The sequence below is a fragment of the Balaenoptera ricei genome, chromosome 2 (genome assembly GCF_028023285.1).
Source record: "Balaenoptera ricei isolate mBalRic1 chromosome 2, mBalRic1.hap2, whole genome shotgun sequence".
NCBI classification, from domain to species: domain Eukaryota; kingdom Metazoa; phylum Chordata; class Mammalia; order Artiodactyla; family Balaenopteridae; genus Balaenoptera; species Balaenoptera ricei.
In genome coordinates this window covers 99740343-99758239 of record NC_082640.1, presented here as the reverse complement: position 1 = coordinate 99758239, position 17897 = coordinate 99740343, and positions in this window count along the sequence as shown.

Below are 17897 nucleotides of genomic sequence, written 5' to 3'. Positions count from 1 at the left end.
ATCTAGGTGTTTGATGACAAAAAGAAAGAAGAAAGAACTTAAAGAATTTAGAAGGATTATAAAGCTTATAAAGGTGGCCTATACTGAGGGAGGGGAATTCCAGGTCCTGAAAACTCCTGTACTTAATGGGGTCCCAGGCTCCTTAGCCCTAGAAGCTCCTGCGAACCAATCTCAAATATTTCTAGATTAACTCTTTGATTCTTGAAAGAAGAATAGATAGATGATCATTTGAGAAGAGAAATTATTCAAAGCCTGTCCATTATGGCCTCAGATTTTAATATCATCACCTTAAACACACTACATGAATTATTTTTTCTGAACCAGTCGAGAGAATGAATAACTATAATAAAAATATAATTATAGAATATATTATAATTACAGATTCAGTGTTTTAACCATGTATTATGATGGGCACTTTAGATAGTATATGTAATTCAGTATTCACAACAAATTGCCAAAGAGTAATTTCTTTTCCACATTTTACCATGAGCAAACTGACCCTCAGAAAGTTAAGTAACTTATCCAAAGTCACACATGGGCCAAATGGTATGGTGCTGATTGTATACGATTTATTATTTTAAAAATAGAAGGAGCTTCTTTAGAAAACAGCTTTTATTTCAGAATATTCATTGATAATGAGATTGCTCTATATCCACATTTGCAATTATATTTTCATTTTACTAGAGGCCTGACACATCATAGCACAATTCTTGGGGTTACGGTAGCCTGGTCTCTGCTACTGCGTGGTCCTACAAAGTATTGAATCACTCAGTGCTTCAGTTTCATCATAAAAAAATGTAAAGCTATATCCATGTAAACAAAAAAAATCCTTTGGCTCCTGTGGGAATTTAAATGCACTGACAGAAGTGACTGGCTGACCAGGGTTCCAGGGTGCCCTGGGGGTGTGTAAAAAATAGGGCAAATGACATCTTTTGACCTTGGGCCCCTAAGGGAGGGGTTGTGAGAATTCTTAGAAAGGAGCTGGATGAGGACCTCTGAGGGAGTTGGATTAGAATCATCTTTTTTTCCCTCTTTTTTTTTCTCTCTATCTCTCTCTTTTTTTTTTTTTTGGTTGGTGAGGAAAAGTTAAGGAATGTGTCAAAGGTCATACAGTTAGTTCCTGTTGAAGGCAACACTTGAACTCAGGTCTCTTGTCTGATATTTAAAAGGTCTTTTCTTTTTCACCACTTTTATGAGGTTCATTCTTTAGGGATGTTCCTGTCTACATTCAAAAACTGAGAAAAAGCTGTCATTTGTGTGTGTGTCTGCTTGCTCCAAATGCATGTATGTTTCTCTGTAGTATTACTCTATTAGGATGAAGCAGAGATTATTGTGGACTATTACAAAGTGTAATCAACCCAACAGAAACAAAAGGCCACTTCCTCAGGAATAGGTCCCTCTAGAATACCTGTGTGTCATTCAGGACTGAGTGGGAGCTACAGTCTATGCATCAAAAGAGGGAAGGGGTCATCCTAAGGCCTGACCTGAATGCTTCTGTTGTACCAAGTCCAATGACACCGGGCCAGGCAGCTTCTATGTTGGCTCCCAATGAGCCCCAATTCCTGGCATTTAAGCCCTTCAGTAAACTCCTCTGCTAGAGTGTGGGCTGGACCTAGTGACTTGCTTCTAAATAATAAAATGATGATCGATGAGCAAGATTGATGGACTGTCACTTCTGAGATCATATCACAAAAAGACTCTGGCTTCCATCTTGCTGCCCCTTTCTTGCTCTCTTGCTTGCTCACTCTCAGGGAAGCCAGCTGCCATGCGGTGAGCTTCCCAGTGGAGAGGCTCACAAAGCAAAAAACTAAGGGAGACCTCCAGTCAACAGTCAGTGAGGAACCAAGGCCCTCAGCCCAACAGCCCTCAGCCCAAATCCTGCCAACACCCATGTGAGTGAGCCTGGAAGTGGTCTTCCTCTAGTTGAATGTTGAGATCACTGCAGCTATGAGACCCTGAGCCACGGGACACAACTCAGCCTCTTCTGGATTCCTGACCCACAGAAACTGTGAGATAATAAATGTGTGTTTTTTTAAACTGCTAAATATTGGGGTAACTTGTTACGCAGCAGTAGATAACTAATGCAGACACACTTGCTCACCTTCATTGAAGAACAGTTGTCAGAAGGCTTTAATGGAGTGGAATGTTCCATTCTTCCTCCCCACGTTAGTGTTTTTAGAACCATAAGCTATTGCCTAGTACAAGGATGTTCCATGCCGCAAGTGTGAATTAATCTTTGGACAGCTTTACTGTTTTACATTTAGCGTTCATGAGATTCTGATGGTCAACAACCTTCACAACATCAGCCATGACCTTGTGTTGCCTGAGTTCTGAGGTGATAAAATGTTTACAGACAAGCAGTCGAAGCACATCGAGAATAATAATTTTTTTAACCAAAGCTTCCAATATTAACAGTTTACTTTCACCATCAAGCATGGCCCACTTATTTTGCAGCTCACAGGTAAGGCTCGGAGCACATATAAGTTCTATGTGAAATCTCATGAATTTCCACATGGTACTGAGCATTTTAGGACACTCGCCATCCCTGGCTATTTGAGATCTATTCACTTAGACATTCAGAAAAATTCTATCCCAGACTCTCTCTTTTGCTCAGTCATATGAAATGCAGGTTTAGACAGGGATGATGCACTGGGATGTTCAGGCTTGGTGGCCAGGGTTACGCATAGTAGTGTCCAAGTGTGCAGATAGTTTCTGGTGTTAGTTCAAAGGAAGTATACAAACTGCAACCAGAACTTGTTCATTGCTCAGAAGAGTTGGGAATTACATAACAAAAGATGTGTATAAGATTTTGCCTTTATTTATTATTTGTTTATTTATTTATTTATGGCTGTGTTGGGTCTTCGTTTCTGTGCGAGGGCTTTCTCTAGTTGTGGCAAGTGGGGGCCACTCTTCATCGCGGTGCACGGGCCTCTCACTGTCGCGGCCTCTCTTGTTGTGGAGCACAGGCTCCAGACGCGCAGGCTCAGTAATTGTGGCTCACGGGCCCAGTCGCTCCGCGGCATGTGGGCTCTTCCCAGACCAGGGCTCGAACCCGTGTCCCCTGCATTGGCAGGCAGATTTTCAACCACTGTGCCACCAGGGAAGCCCTAATTTAGTTTTTTTTTAAACCGAGGAGCTCATTTTTATTTAGAAATGTTATCACTTCTGTAATTAACCTCACATCACAAGCCGAGTCAGCTCCTGCCTAGATTCCTTGGGAGCAGGGGAATAGAGAGCTGGGCGGGGAGCAGGATTAGCAGCTGGGGAAGTCAGGAATCCCGGAAAAGCTGTCAATCGGCTTGCTGGATGGAGCAGAGGGAAAGGCTAAATGCCTAGTTATCAGATCTGGGGTGCTAGTGTGAGAATAGCCCGGCCCTGGAGAAGGAACGGGGACAAAACAGACCCTGGGCAGTTTCAGCAGAGGCACCTGGTGGCTGTCCTGGCTGGTGGCCTTGGGAGGCACAGGAAGGTCAGGGCAGGCATCCAGGCTGGCTGCAGCACAGTGTGACCTCATTAATGGCAGTAGGTTTAAAGGCTAGGACACTGGTTTCTGGGGGAACAAGTATAGAAGGTCAAGCAAGGCTGACTTCAGCTCCCAGAGAAACTAGAGGAGTTGAAGGCAAGGGTTTGGGAGCTCTGAGGACAACACTGGTAGATAAGGCAGGTCTTTGCTGTAAGATGCAAGGCAAGAAGGAGTCCCAGCACTGGGTCTGGGATCCATGGTCAGGGGCAGGAGCACCGCAGGCGCAATGGTTGTGAGTCCCTGAGCTCCAGTATTCCTTCTATTTCTTTGACCACAGGATATGCCCCAGGGCCCGAGGAAGGGCCGAGTGGCCCCAGCTGGGGGTTTGGAAAGGCACAGGAGTAGGGGGCCAGAGGAGTTGGTTACCTTATGTGCACCATTTCTGCTGGAATGCATTGGTTTGCTCCCTGATTTCTATCTTATATATTGGAAAACACAACATATTGGTCCTCCTTTCTCCAAAGAGATTGTGCTTGTAAATGATCCTGAAACATACATCCATGTTAGCTTGTTAAACAATTCTAGGGGCTCAGAATTCACCGAATTCTGCACTGGTCCTTTTTCCTCAGGAGTCCTAGTGCTTTAAGCATAGTACACATGAAACACAAACACATAGAGAAAAATTCCCCAGGCAAATTGTTTAAAATTTACAAACAGTGAATCAGTCAGTCAATCTGTGGTTTGGAATCAGCAAACATTTAAGCATTGTAGTAATTTCCAAACTATAGCCTGTGGCCAATGCTTGGCGTGCTCAATCAAAAGGCACACATCTTAGCTGGCTGAGCACGGGTAATATGACCTGTCCTACCTCCAGAGGCTCAGAGAGAGGCCAAGGTGTTGTAATTCCTCATCACCGGAGGCTGGGGTCACTTCAGGATTCATGGCAGTTCTGAAATGCTCCAAGCTGCAGATAACTGCAATTCCTCTGAGCCAGGAATCCAAAGGTATCCTGTCACAGGGCACCAGGCTGATGTGTGTGGGTTTATGGGGCTTTGTGATTAGGGAGCCTACATTTCCAAAAATGATTCCTTCATTTTCCGACTTTTGTTAGTGACTGCAGTGCATCTTAATTATTAACATATTATCCCTTGGCTTCCAAATCACGATTCCTGCATCTGTTTCTTGCCTCTTTCTTTCCATATCCATGAGGTTTTGCACATCTTTGGGAAACCCAAATAACAACCCTTCTCTAGTGTGGGAAAAGGCAAGAGCAGGCATTTAAAATTCTTTGGCATTTCCCTGAAGTGGTCTGTAGATCTGATCTAGTGACTTAGTTCTGCATGCATAATTAATTGGGAGCATGTTCACAGCTCCTACTAAGCAGCCTGATTTACATTGTGAAACTAGCAGATGAGGGCTGCTCTGTCAGCCAATCAGAATTCCTGAGGACAGACAACACAAGGTCACGGATGAAGATTGTGTCTTGACAGGCCTTGAAGGGAAGTGAAAATAACCAGGTTTTGATTTGCACCTATGGTCACTGCAGGCTCTGAAAGATGTCATTTTAAGATATTTCCTGTGTTTTCCTTTAGAGTCACAATACGTCAGGCTCGGCTAAAGGAAGAACTAAATTAAAACTGTCATTCCAGCTCATAAATAAGAGATGTCTAATGCATTTAATTATTTATAGTCTTGAATCTTTCAAAAATGAAAATGACTATACACATTTTTAATGCAGTTCTCGGTAATTTGCCGCCTGACTGATAAGATTTACCGATAATCCTGGCTTGCAAACATGAAAAATAAAACTGAGACTGACTCGTTTATTTCACGAGACTGCTGCTTTGCTCCCTTGTGGTTGTAACAGAATTTAAATTAAAGTTAAATCTAATCACAACAAAACGATGTTCATATACTCATATTAATAATTGAGTTTTCTGAGATCATGTGATAGGTACCTGGATGCCAGAGATTTTTGCACTGCCTGAAAAATCAATGCTTTATCTTTCTTTAAACTGTCTCCTGCTCAGGAGGTTGTGACCAGACCCATCGGGTTTAACACGTGACCCCTGAGCGTGCCTCCCAGACCATATTTGTAAGTTTGGTGAGGACTTAATGTTGGTTTGCAAGCTGGCCCCCTACAGGGAGGATAACAAGACTGAAGAATGAGGCAGAGCACTCCAGATTGGTAGGTGGCAGGCTTAATAAGCAAGGGAGCTCATATACGAGGCTTGTCTTGAGATGCTGAAAGATGCGTAGATCCCTGCACTCACCCGCCAAATCTTAAAAGTTATGTAGAAGCCTTTACTGGGTTCAGTCACATATACCATCCAGATGGTCTCAACAGCACATTGTTCTCTCAAGGCTGCGTCCTTGAAAACAGCTCTCACTCTGGGAACCGTGGGCAGAACATACATTACAAAGATAGGGGAGGGGATGAGGAGCCTCCAATTGCCTGGGTCCAGCTCTCGGGTTAACCAGTGGCCACGTCCTCTGGATGACCTCCTCCAACACTTCCATGTGGTTAAAAAAGGCTGTTGTGACTTCAGCGACACGAGGAAGTGCCCTTCTTCCCTAGAATATTTCTCTCTCTTTGTGTGGGTGAAAAATCTTTCAAGTCTCCATTAAGACTCCAAAATGAGTCAAACTCACATTAAGCTATACTTAGCTTATGTCAGATCCTGAGAGTAATGTTTATTAAAAGGAGACAGGAGATACTTAAGTGGTCTCCATTATTTGAGTAATTACTTTCTTGGTGAGCAAAGATAAATATTTGCTTTTGGTCTAGTGGTATAATGAAAAGTGAATTAATTTGGGAGTCATAAAGACCTAAGTTTGAATCTTGGTTATAACAATGATAAGCTAGTGTCCTTGAGTAAGTTACTTGAAATCTCTAGGGCTCAGTTTCTTTATTTCTAAAATTGACATAATAGTACCTGCCTCCCAGGGATGTTGTAAAGAGTAAATGAGGCAACATATGTAAAACACCTGTACTTAGTAGGTATTCTATTACTACTAGGGATGTTTGTATATGACTGGGAGAAAAGCAACAAATTGCTCATTAGTGAAAATAATTATATTAGTTGTTCCTTAAGGTTCTTGTCACTAAGAGTACCTGATACACTGCTCTCCAATCCTGTTATTTTACTTCTGCAAAAATCTTCACTGATTTCTTAGTTCTGCTCAGCGCTTCCCTTTGGGATTTCTCTGGATCATTTTACTAGTCCTTACTGCTCAAATATATATTTTGGAGCAAGGCTGTCAGTACCCCCTGCAGAAAAAGACCCTTTCCCCAGCTTGACACTTTCCACAGTCATGTGTAGCCCTAATGTGTCCTGGTATATCTCAGAATCCTTAGCATGTACCCCAGAGGTCCTGGGTGGCCAAAACATGTGTCTCACTCCCAAATGCTGGCAGGACCATGTGGACCTCCCGGGAAAGTATGGGTACTGCAGTGAAATGGAGAGGGCACATCTGTCTAAATGGTGCAATGGCTTATTCCGAGCTCAAGATGATCGTTGCTGTGCATGAACATGGGCCCAATGTTGCCAGGTCTTTAGATTTTTCAAGAGAAGACAGATACCAAGGTATTATGTGAAAACTTCCAAGTTTTAATGGTGGCAAGCTCTTCACATTAAACAAAACAAAATAAAGCCCATGAGGACCAATGCTGTGCTGTGTTAACAAAGCAGGCCTGTGGCTTTCTGGTTCTGACCTATGGGCTTATATGTTTTATTGGCCAGATTTCTGGGTGCCGTTTCTCGGGGGTCTTAGGCCTCCTGGGAACAGCTACAATTTCTCCTTTAGTAGCTATAAAAATTTCCTTCTTTCTCTCATGGGGTTCATGACATTTCGATTTAGCCATTTCGTTGCTGTAATGATATTCATATCTAATTTGTGGCCATAAAACATAACTATGGAACTTAAAAAAAATCAAGTGATGTCTTTAACCCTCACTCCATCCCTGACTTTCAAGCCCTTATCATCCTTGTGTCCCTGAATCTCACTCTATCCCAAGACCCCCAGAGGTGACAGGAGTTTAGAGATAAGAATGTCTGTAACACACAAATCTTAGTGACAAAAAGGTGTGCATTTTGATGGTTTAAGTTTTAGGCTTTGTGAAATGACCCAAAGTTAAAACAAAATATCCTGCTTAAGATCTTGAAGAAATGAGTGTTCTTAGTCCTATTTCCTACTGGCAGTGGTTGTTCCTCAAAGACTGGGATATTATAGGCTCACAGTGCCTTTCCCCAATACTTGGTACAGATAGATTTCAGAATTCACAATTGTTCATATTTTGGAAATGTAACATATATGTTATGGAACACTTCCTGTACAGTCTGGAACAGCACCTAATAATCAAATATGCCAGTATATCTATAGCAAAATAGGAATATTCATACTAAGTGTGATAAATGAAGACCACAACTAGCCACATATCAGTTCAGGTCAGGTTTTGTTGCTGTTGTTGTTTCTTCAGGTCAGGTTTTTTTTTTTTAATTAATTAATTTTTTTAAACATCTTTATTGGAGTATAATTGCTTTACAATGGTGTGTTATTTTCTGCTGTATAACAAAGTGAATCAGCTATACATATACATATATCCCCATAGTCCCTCCCTCTTGCGTCTCCCTCCCACCCTCCCTATCCCACCCCTCTAGGTGGACACAAAGCACCGAGCTGATCTCCCTGTGCTATGTGGCTGCTTCCCACTAGCTATCTATTTTACATTTGGTAGTGTATATATGTCCATGCCACTCTCTCACTTCTTCCCAGCTTACCCTTCCCCCTTCCCGTGTCCTCAAGTCCATTCTCTACATCTGCGTCTTCATTCCTGTCCTGCCCCTAGGTTCTTCAGAACAATTTTTTTTTTTTAGATTCCATATGTATGTGTTAGCATATGGTATTTGTTTTTCTCTTTCTGACTTACTTCACTCTGTATGACAGACTCTAGGTCCATCCACCTCACTACAAATAACTCAATTTCATTTCTTTTTATGGCTGAGTAATTTTCCATTGTATATATGTACCACATCTTCTTTGGATAAAGAAGTCCATTCACCTGTCGATGGACGCTTAGGTTGCTTCCATGTCCTGGCTATTGTAAATTGTGCTGCAATGAACATTGTGGTACATGACTCTTTTTGAATTATGGTTTTCTCAGGGTATATGCCCAGTAGTGGGATTGCTGGGTCATATGGTAGTTCTATTTGTAGTTTTTTAAGGAACCTCCATACTGTTCTCTATAGTGGCTTCACCAGTTTACACTCCCACCAACAGTGCAAGAGGGTTCCCTTTTCTCTACACCCTCTCCAGCATTTATTGTTTGTAGACTTTTTGATGATGGCCATTCTGAATGGTGTGAGGTGATACCTCACTGTAGTTTTGATTTGCATTTCTCTAATGATTAGTGATATTGAGCATCCTTTCATGTGTTTGTTGGCAATTTGTATGTCTTTGGAGAAATGTCTATTTAGGTCTTTTGCCCGTTTTTGGATTGGGTTGTTTGTTTTTTTGATATTGAGCTGCATGAGCTGCTTGTATATTTTTGAGATTAATCCTTTGTCAGTTGCTTCGTTTAAAAATATTTTCTCCCATTCTGAGGGTTGTCTTTTCATCTTGTTTATGGTTTCCTTTGTTGTGCAAAAGCTTTGAAGTTTCATTAGGTCCCATTTGTTTATTTTTGTTTTTATTTCCAGTTCTCTAGGAGGTGGGTCAAAAAGGATCTTGTTGTGATTTATGTCATAGAGTGTTCTGCCTATGTTTTCCTCTAAGAGTTCTATAGTGTCTGGCCTTACATTTAGGTCTTTAATCCATTTTGAGTTTATTTTTGTGTATGGTGTTAGGGAGTGTTCTAATTTCATTCTTTTACATGTAGCTGTCCAGTTTTCCCAGCACCACTTATTGAAGATGCTGTCTTTTCTCCATTGTATATTCTTGCCTCCTTTATCAAAGATAAGGTGACCATATGTGCGTGGGTTTATCTCTGGGCTTTCTATCCTGTTCCATTGATCTATATTTCTGTTTTTGTGCCAGTACCATACTGTCTTCATTACTGTAGCTTTGTAGTATAGTCTGAAGTCAGGGAGCCTGATTCCTCCAGCTCTGTTTTTCTTTCTCAAGATTGCTTTGGCTTCAGGTCAGGTTTTAATGCCAAATGAATTACAGAAAAGATTCTGGTTTTGGATGTCAGAATTATGGATGAGGGACTATAAACCTATACACGAACCATAGTCCTGTTGCTGTTCAGTGGCAATCTTCTTAGTGTGGCTTCCATGGAAGATCTCATTTTGATCTTTATACTAACCCATGCTTCTGTAGCTTATTGAATCATAAAAGTTACATAAGGCTTTAAAAATTTTCTCCATTTTCTAAATTTCTTCAGTGAATATATATTTATAATTAAAAATATATTATAAAATTCACTTGAAATTTTATGAAGTTGGGGCAGTAGGATGCCCATACTTAGTGTGTGTGTGTGTATGTGTGTGTGTGTGTGTGAGAGAGAGAGAGAGAGAGACCTGATGAAAACTTAACTTTGATTTTGCTTTTCACTGCTGTAGCATGAAGTTCTCCTGTCTGTGAGCACCTCATTAGGAAGAGGTGGAAGGAATTCCCTCCTTGCCCACCAACCTCCTCTTCCTCTGTCCACCCCTTGACCCTTATGGGGGGTAAACAGGCCTTGGTGTTTTATTTATTTATACAATCTTATTAAGGTAATGGCAGGACACTTTGGTTTCAGGGGGGCAAAAAGGCACCCCTGGGAGAGGAAGAGCAGTTGCAAGTTGTACAAGGATGGATGGATGGGTGGATGCCTGTACTCATGCTGGCATCGTGCCTCTAAGGCAGCAGGATCTCAGAGAATGACCTCTTGGGGCCCTGAACCGGTTGGTAACTAATGGTGGTGGCATTTTGAGCCTAGGTTACTCATCACAGAGGGAGTGGAGTGGGATCTGCTTAATCAAAGTTGCCTAGACCAGTAGTGACTAGGAAGGCTTGACTGCACCACTGCGGGGCCAAGAAAGGCAAGGGCAGGGGAGGCAGCTGAAACAGACCCCATGGTGCCTCCTCTCAGACAGGAAGTTGAAGGGGCTTCCTTTCCAGACTCTGTAAGTTCCTGGGGGCCTTGAACCATCCAAGGGAGAATGGGGCACTCCTAGAAGGTAATGCTGAACTTGGACCAATCTTGAGAAAAACAAATGTGACATTCCTTGCATCTGAAGACTGAGGCACTGTCTATAATTATTACAACTGAAAAAAGGATTATAATATAGAAAATAATTATATCCAGGTTTTAAGAATTTGAGTGTCTCTCATACTATTATTTAGGATTATCTGACCTATGTAATAATGTTATAAAAAAGGGGAAAGAAAATAAATTGATCAAAGTTCTGATATGGTGGGGAGATATTAGATCTCTAAGGAAGGATTGGAGGGGAGATGACAGGAAGGGAAAAAGTCTTAGAAATAGGGGATTAGAGGGAACCCACTCTACAGACTTACCAGGGGGCTAACCAGCTTCTAGAAAAAATCATAGTTAATCAGTGGTTCCCAGTCTAGGATCCTGAGCCCCTAGAGGTCAGTGGAATGGTGCTGGGACTCTTCGAGCAATTTTCTGAATCTCTAAAATTCAGACAGAAATCATGCTTTTCCCTCTGAAATGGCTGTATGGGCTAGCAAGAGCACGTCTCTTTGCTTTTGTGTGGGATTCTCTTGCTTGAGAGTGGGAACAGTGATTATCCAACACTAATCAGAAGCCATGTATACTTCCAAGGTGTATCAGTGATTAATAGAAAAAGGGGAGAGACAATGACTCAACAAACATAGTTTGTTTGATGGTCAAAAACACTGCCAAAACATAGTATTGGGTAGGGGCATTTATAAAAGAAGTTCTCAGGAAATGGCTGGGAACCCTTGTGGACACGATTCTGACTCCCATATTCTCTGAAGCCAGGTAGCCAGTCATTCCCTGTGACTGGCTGCCCAGCTCAACAGCGTTGTCCCTGAGGGCTGTGCAGATGGCTGGCGGCCAGCTGTCTCCTGATGGAGCTGCTCTTTAAATCAGTAAATCAAAATAGACTTATTTTCAAAAGAGTAGAAGATTTAAATCTTCCTTGTTGATGGACATTTAATCATTCTCGTTCTCATTAAGTGAACTTGGACCAGTCCTCCATAGCATTGTGGACCTAGGACTCTTTGGATCTCTGACGTTTTTCCCCCATCATCTTCATTTACCATCTGCTTCTTTCTCCTGCCATCTGTGGGTGGTCTGCTTCTCTCCCTCCACATACATTTCCATGGCTCCTGCCCATCCACCTCCCAACCTTCCCCTCTAGTCCTGGTTCATCAGGATTTCTCCTTTACAGTTGTTCTGTTACTGCAGAGCTCCTACTATGTTCTAGGTCCTGTGCTGGCTCATGTGCAAAGTTCCCAGCAAAGCCTAGTTGCTAAGAAAATGTTTATCTCTTTCTACCATTCACACTGACTTCCATGCAGGAAAAAAAATCCCATTTCATCCTTTCTGTGTGAGGTCATGTTATCAAGGCACAGAAAATCTCATAGGTACACTTAGTCTTCTGCTGTGGTAGGAGTTGAGTGGGGGACAGTGTGTACATACATCCTTGCAGACCTGTCCTAAGCATTCTTAAAGGTGTCTGTCCACCGGGCAGTGGGTAGCAGGGTACAAAGGACAACTGGGATTCTGCCGGAAGTCTAACTCTGTTATAGGGGTTGCAGAATTTCCCTCTGGACCCCTTGGTCTGATGCACTTAGAGAAGGACTCCTACATGCTTGTGATCTAGAAGTTGGAAGGTAGAATGGGAAAACCTTCCTCTAAATCTGTGTTCCCGTTAAATCGTTTTTTTTTTTAAAGTGTATTTTTTTATTTAAGCACATCACTTTTCTTTCTTTCTTTCTTTCTTTCTTTCTATCTTTTTTTGGCTGTGTTGGGTCTTCGTTTCTGTGTGAGGGCTTTCTCTAGTTGCGGCAAGCGGGGGCCACTCTTCATCGCGATGCGCGGGCCTCTCACTATCGTGGCCTCTCGTTGCGGAGCACAGGCTCCAGACGCGCAGGCTCAGTAGTTGTGGCTCACGGGCCTAGTTTCTCCGCGGCATGTGGGATCTTCCCAGACCAGGGCTCGAACCCATGTCCCCTGCATTAGCAGGCAGATTCTCAACCACTGCACCACCAGGGAAGCCCCCGTTAAATCTTTAGCATCTTCAGATTACTGCTGTGGCTGTTTAATTGTGAGCCTCCCTTGGCTGAAAGAGAAAGCCTTCTTCAGTGGTGCCTGATTCCTTGTAGGAGGGTTTGGTGTTTGTTAGTGGCTACCCCTACCCACACTATGAGGCTAGGGGCAGTTTGGCTGAAGATGCTCCAATCCTCCCAAATTGGAGTGAAAATTAAAGTTCTAGTCCTTTAGATTCACAGTGGCTATATTAGTTTCTTAGGGCTTCCATACAAATGACCACAAACTAGGTGGCTTAAAACAATAGGAGTTATTCTCTCATAGTTGAGGATGCCAGAAGTCAGAAATCAAGATGTTGGCCGGGTCAACTCCTTCTGGAGGCTCAGAGGGAGAAACCGTCCCAGGCCTCTCTCCTTGCTTCTGGTGCTGAGCTGAAGTCCTTGGCATCCTTTGGCTTGTGGATGCATCACTTCAATCTCTGCCTCCATCTTTGCATCACCTGTGTCTCTGTGTGTCCTTTTTGTTTCTTATTAGGACACTCCCATCGGATTTAGAGCTCACTTTAATCCAGTATGATCTCATCTCCATCCTTACCGTCATTATATGTCTAAAGAGCCTATTTCCAAATATGGTCACATTCTGAGGTCCTGGGTGGACATGGATTTTGGGGGGCACTATTCAATCCGCTATAGCGGTCAACCTAGCATGACCCTCCTTTCCTCTGAAAGTCAGTCCCTCATCCACTTGGCGGTATCATCATGCCTTATAAAATACCTTACTGTTTGCAAGTGCTTTTTCATCTGATATCTAATTCGAGCCCCTCCCTCTGAGACAACTGGATTGGGCATTACCTTTGCTAAATCTCACCTGTAGAATGTGTGCAAGAAGTGCTTTGATTAAGGTAAGTTTCAGAGGTGGGACTAGCTCCCATGTTCTCCTGACTCCCAGAAAGAATGCACTGTGCCCACCCCTCTTCCCTATTGGGATGTGTGTCGGGGTCGGGGGGAGGGAAGCTGTGCATTTCTTTTTATTTTCTGACCAACAATCACATTCAGTTATTAAGTGATGAGCTCACTGAAGCTGTGATAAAAAAAGCAGCTGTAGATCCTCCTATTCTCTCACACCCCGACAGTGAGGCTGGGTTCATACCCGCCACGCTTACTCCTATGAAGAAATGTTGCTGTTTGGAGACCCAGGCTTGGCCCAGGATCCTAGCACCACTCACCACCACATACCCCAGCCCCTCCCCTCTCCTTGAGAGTCTGGGCTCTGCAAACTGCCCATTGGAATGGTAGGAGGCTTCCCATTCCTGACACATTGTCCCTCATGGAGGGATTTATTAATGGGTTAACTGAGGCTGCCGAGGCTGAATCCTCTCTCCTTATGAAAATGAGGACTTTCCCAACACATTAGACATACTTATTTAACATACATAAACCATTTAAAACCAACCAACATATATAGACCATTTAAAAAAGACAGAAAGATATCACAAGCTCAGCAGTGTGCCTGAGAAATGTTTGTCTTCAAGGCGATGTTTAAGTGGAGAAAGCAGACTTGAAAATGGGAAACACTTGTACTGAAGTTACTTATAGTTTGTTCCTTGACTTCTTTGGGACTCAGTTTCCTCATCAGTAAAATGAGAATTACAATATCTCTTTGTCTACTCCATCTGAGATAACGTTTTCCAAAGATTCCTTGCATAAATTAAATTCCATCCAAATAAAAGTGTAATAGTTAGAAAGTCCATAACCCGTGTGGTTCAGTCCCAGAGCAGCAACAGCGTGAAAAAACATGGTCCTCAGAACTAGGAGACTAACTCAGGTCCTGTGCTAGGATGTCACAAGCGCCATGAAGAGGATATAAATTGTCATCCCCAGTTTCCTTGCTCTTGCCACAGCCCACCCTAATTTTTCCTCATGACTCAGGCAGAAGAGCCTGATGATAAACAAGCTGGAGACCTCTTTAGAGGACCAGAGCAGTGGAAGGATAGGCACGCACAAATACGCTAAAAATTATAGTCTCTTATGTGATGGGGTAAACGTTTTTAGGTTGGAGACCAGAAAACTGCTTTTGGTCGAAAGAGTAGGTTTGGTAGACCGTCATAGCCATAGTCTCAGGCCACGACTGCCTGGCCAGATCTCCAAGTGGTGGAGAACAGAAAACCTCTGCTGCTCAGGGTATCAGACAGCTGTGCACTTCAGTTCTGGTGCAGTTCACTGGAGTTCCTGGGGCTCCTGTTGTCTTCAGTGCTGAGAGGAGAAAGCACTTCCGGGAAAAGTCATTTCTGCTTGTACCTGTAGATCAGTGGTTTACTAGGGGTGTGGGGAGGTTGCCCTCCCGTAGCACAACCCCATTCCCAGGCACATTTGACATGTCCAGAGACATTTTTGCTTGTTACAATTTAAAGAGGGGTTGTGTGCTACTGGCATCTAGTAGGAAGAGGCCAGGGTTGCTGCTAAACATCCTGTAACACATAGGACAGCCCCACAGCAAAGAGTTATCTGGCCCCAAATATGAATAATGCTGAGGTTGAGACACTGCTGTAGACCTTCCTGGTCATCTCTTGCCATCACAAGCTCTCACCTCCTAAGCCCATCTCAGCTGTGTTCTGACCTTGACCTATCCCAATTTCCAGGGAACAATTTCTAGGGAAAGAAATAGACTATTTCTGGGAGAGTAGATGGGAGCTGAAAATTAAGAAATTCTGACTGCGCGTTGGAGGGAAAAGGGAGGTCAGAGCTGATTGATTTCCCTGCCATTAAAAATGGGAAGTAGCGTTTAAAGAATGAAGAGGGACAAAGGGGACGTATGCTAAGAGGAGCACCACATGCAAATGAAATGCAGTTTGAGCCCAAAAGCAGGGAATTGAAACAGGCTGTAAACAAACGGCATCCATTTTCAGAAGAAAAGAGGACAGCGGGTCCCATCAGCCCCGAGAAGCATATCGACTGGACAAACAGGTTTCATGTTGATATTTCCCAGGAATGACAAAGGCAGTAAAATACCAAAAACAATCTGATTCCAGTGGCAGTGGTATCTCTTTAATGGTGTTTTTGTACCAGGGCTGATTTTCACAAGGCAGCATTGGTGAGACGCTGCCCTTTCCAAACTTCCATGGAAATATTTTCCATCATTTTGACATTTCATTTAAAACGAAATATAGGAGATATTAAAAATTCATGCTCATGACAGGTATTATTTGTTTGACTTTGAAATATACAGTGAATGCACTGTTAATGAACAGTGAGGGAAGGGCCAGGATTGTGTGCATGTGCATATTCATGGGCTGCTTCCTGACTTCAGAAGAAAACAATTGCAGAATCAAAAAGGGCTGACCTTTTATGGTTCTAAAATCCATGAGTGTGTGGTTATGAATAATTGAAAATGGAATAATAAAAATGACCCTTTTTGGGGGTAGTTCAGGGAAAAGCAAAATGCCATGACTTTATCCTAGAAACATGAACCTCAGTTATTTCTGAATTTGCATGAATTACATGAATATCTCACTTGAAACATTACAGGGATGCAATCACATTAATTCATCCAACTGCCAGCATGCCATCTGTGCTTCTCTGTAGTCTTTCTTCCACCCTGAGGACAGTGCAATGGCTCCCTCCCTTTGAATCCTCTATTCTCCTCCCATTTAGAATCTAGGAGGAAATTGCTTTTTCCTAAGCTGGGAGAGACGTTTTCTGCACTGTTCTGGGTGAAGTGAAGGAAAGGGACTGTTTGTGTTCATTACCATTGGCACAAGAGAAGGGCCACCATCAGGGAATGGGAAAAAAGAGTGGAAGGAGAACCTAGTTCCTCATGTAGTAAGACCAAAGAGGGTAGCCTTCTATTTTCTCTTATTCAAAAACATAATTTATTATTATTATTTTTTGGTGAAATAGAAAAGAATAGCTTTATTTCTTTTCCAGGCAAAGGGGGCCACAGTGGGCAAATGCCCTCAAAACTGTGTGTCCCCATAATTTATTATTATTACTTAAAAAAATTAAGGGCTTCCCTGGTGGCGCAGTGGTTGGGAGTCTGCCTGCTAATGCGGGGGACACGGGTTCGAGCCCTGGTCTGGGAAGATCCCACATGCCGCGGAGCAACTGGGCCCGTGAGCCACAGCTGCTGAGCCTGCGCGTCTGGAGCCTGTGCCCCACAACGGGAGGGGCCGCAATAGTGAAAGGCCCGCGCACCGCGATGAAGAGTGGCCTCCGCTTGCCACAACTAGAGAGAGCCTTCGCGCAGAAACGAAGACCCAACACAGCCAAAAATAAATAAATAAATAAAGTAGCTATTAAAAAAAAAAAAAAATTAAGGTGTAGAACTGTTGCATTCTTAAGTGTTCTCCACCGTGCAAAATCTATGAACACATCTCAGTTTTCTCACTGATTTCCTTTATAAATTAAATAAAAGTTTCGTTTATTCACAAATCCTTTTAGCATGCCTGCCATCTGCTGGGTGCAGGGGCGAGAGAGGTGCCAACCTTGCAAACATTATAGTCTAGTGGGTGGATGGGCAGTGCCATGGGGGAGGGTAGGTTACTGCAGACGCACATGACAGGGGGAACCAGGCTGGTCTGGAAGTTCCAAGAAGGCTCCCTGGTGAGCCTTGAAGAAGGAGTGAGAGATGACCTGGTAGAAAAAACAACAGGTGTTCAGCCTCCTGAAGGGGAGATGCTTTTCTAAGACGATCCCCCAGCCACCACAAGGGAACAACAGCACAGAAACATCAAGAGAAATTAGCTCTCAGGGGTGACGCATGGTGGGATTCAGGAGGCCTGGATTCTAGTGTTGGTTCTGACATTTATTAAGGAACAGAGAGGTTGTGCTATTTGTTCAAGGTCACACGGTCTGTTTTCTCATTGTAATTTCTGCATGTGGGAAACGGTGGGAGCATGAGGTTCCAGGCTGAATTTAGTGATCTGAATTCTATTTTTGAATACGCAGTAGTCTCTTATGTTTGTGCATGTATGTAAAGAATACTGTAAATCAATATTAGTGCTTTTATTTTCCTTCTTTAAGATTTTCTATGAAGTTATGCATATCCCATGGGCTATGGAACTAGAATATAAGCTCTAAGAGAAAAGGAAGGGACTTCCCGGGTGGCGCAGTGGTTAAGAATTAGCCTGCCAATGCAGGGGACACGGGTTCGAGCCCTGGTCTGGGAGGATCCCACATGCCGCGGTACAGCTAGACCTGTGCGCCACAACTACTGAGCCTGCGCTCTAGAGCCTGCGAGCCACAACTACTG